Here is a 2,598-nt window from a genome sequence, read left to right as displayed (position 1 = left end):
TATTGTGTACGTAGTAATAAGTTGTACGTACCAGAATGAGATGATATGCTGTACTTACAAGTATGATAATTTTAAACTAAATTTAAAGGTGACGCGTATGTGCCTCCTAAGTTGTACCATTTTAACCAGATAACTTAGCAAATGTACCACTGTTGGTAATATGCACGCCCTTACATGAGTTAATCAGCGTGGACATTTCAGATATATCATTGTCTACACTAGTGAATTAGTCAACAATTATAAAACGCGAGACTATATAGCTAGTGGCCTTGGGTGTCGCACTGATTTGAACTCATCCGTTTATTTAGCAACTTAGTGATGCCATGCGTATCTCATTAATTAAACAGCAACGATGTTATGGTGTTATTATTTCTTTTGTACGACAAACTATTACCTGAAGTATTGTACCTTAACTGTAGGTACAATGTCTGAAGACTAGATATTGTGCGTCTCTACATTTATTTTTTGACGGTGGACCTCTCGTATCCCCCATGCGGGCGGGACGCCAAATTTGGTAATAATGAACAAGCCCCCTGTGGATTCATACATTTATCATCACCAGGTTGCCCCTATAATAATACCATCTGACTTCTAAAACACACTGTTGATAGAGAATTTGAACCGAAACTTTAATTTTCTTTCCAGTACACAAAAAAAGTCTTTGGGCCATACTTAAATATTTTTTTTTCTTCTTGTTAATTAAACATAAAAACAATCCTCAGAACACTGGAACTCGCTTCTGAGACGTTCTAGAAAACACAATTTTTTGGGGGAGATCCCCCAAACCCCCCTTACAAAAGGGGGAAGACCCCCTCCCGTATCCTCCCCCTCCTCGCGCTACGCGCTCGGGCTGCTGCCTTCGGCAGCACACCGTTGACTATTGAGAAAAAAACTATCGGCCCCCTCTTTTAGGAAATCCTGGATCCGCCCCTGCGTTTGCGTATAACTTCACATTCTCGCCCCTTTTCTAAAACGACAAAGAAATACTAGTTGTTGCTGAAAATATATGTCATATCGAAAGGACACGTATATATGTGAACACAACAGATGTAATACTTAAAGGTATGACAGCTGCCTCATTCTTGCTAGTTTCTTTTGATATGCGTACATAAATATATGTGTATACATGTATATTTATAACTATTTTCATATGTATACTTTATCGTACAGTGTGTACAATGTATGTTAGGTTAGGTTTGTAAGTATACAGCTGTATATATATATCCGATGTGGTCTAGTGGTTAGGATTTCTGGTTTTCACCCAGACGGCCCGGGTTCAATTCCCGGCATCGGAGCATTTATTTTTTTAATATTTTATAAGTATTGCCGAAAGATTAAGTTAACATTATTAAAATGTAGTATTGTAGATATACGTTTAACAATGCTAAGTTTTAATACTCTGTTTATTTTTTTTCAATTGCAAATGAGGTTCTAAGCATTCATTAAGTCATGAACTCCAGTTGTCTCAAACACGTCTCTGGTAACTTGTTGCAGGCACAGGGACCTAAGAATTTGTTACAGCTATATTTGGCCCTAAACTAAGGTGTTCTGAGTAATTTTACAGGGTTAGGGGGTTTAGTTTCAGCTAGAATAATACTCAAGAAATTTAACGTATCCGATGTGTCTTAGTGGTTAGGCTACCTGTGCACGTGGTTTTTACCCAGACAATCTAACGTTTGATATTAAAAAGTATAATCTTCTCAGACGTTTAACGTATGCATAGATTGTCTGGGCATGATAACGTTTTGTTTATCTATGTGCGATACAATCTGTTTAGTATATCCGATGTGGTCTAGTGGTTAGGATTTCTGGTTTTCACCCAGACGGCCCGGGTTCAATTACTTATGTTTTTCATTATTGCATGATTAAAAATATGATATGGTAGAAAATTGTACTGTGTCAGAAAAAAGGCGATTTTTATCATTATTTCCTATGTATATGCATCACTGTTTTACAATACCGTAAGTTGTGTTTACTAGACGGGGTTTTATCAACTTTCGAAATCTTTCAATTTCTTGCTTAATGTCAGGTTTCTGTTGCAGGACTTGAAAAAAAAACAGCCACTGCTAGGTAAGAGTTCGTTTTTGTTTTTATTTTAAATCCTACAATAACCTACTGAAAAGTAGACTAATGTGTGTGGGTTTTTTTTAAATTAAGAAGTTTCTTTATCAAAAGGAGTAACTAGGCAGGGTAATTCTCTGTGTGTTATATTATCTAAGCGTTCCCCCACCAACGTTTGAAGCAAGGCGGATGTTCTCACAAAACAAAATGTAATTAACATATTTTTACATACGAGGAAAACAAATGTATGTAGTTTTATGAGCATTGTTATAAACTATTCATATTTGTTCTTAATGATCCAGGCAGTCATAAAATCAGGTGCGAGTGGAAACTTCATCAGTTTCATATGATATAAAATTGCCAATGTTGTAATCTATACCACAATTTATGTCATCAATCTGTATTAGTATGTACTATCAACTGATGTCGTTGTATTGTATCATCAAAGCGACTAAGTGCCATTTCTGTCAGTTTTTTCATTCACGGTATCTTACTTTGCTACAATATATTTCATTGTATTTTTAGCTACTACAATAT

At 35.8% G+C, this 2,598-nt stretch overlaps 1 non-coding gene across 1 annotated transcript; it reads left to right on the top strand.

Annotated features, from left to right (window-relative positions):
- The first annotated feature begins 1,223 nt into the window (after window positions 1–1,223).
- Trnae-uuc lies at window positions 1,224–1,295 on the top strand. The gene has a single exon. It is a non-coding gene; the product is annotated as a tRNA-Glu (tRNA).
- The last annotated feature ends 1,303 nt before the right edge of the window (window positions 1,296–2,598 follow it).

Source organism: Mizuhopecten yessoensis, unplaced genomic scaffold, assembly GCF_002113885.1.
Source record: "Mizuhopecten yessoensis strain PY_sf001 unplaced genomic scaffold, ASM211388v2 scaffold11185, whole genome shotgun sequence".
Lineage (NCBI taxonomy): Eukaryota > Metazoa > Mollusca > Bivalvia > Pectinida > Pectinidae > Mizuhopecten > Mizuhopecten yessoensis.
The sequence above is the reverse complement of the archived record's forward strand: the minus strand, read 5'-3'. Positions and strand labels throughout refer to the sequence as shown.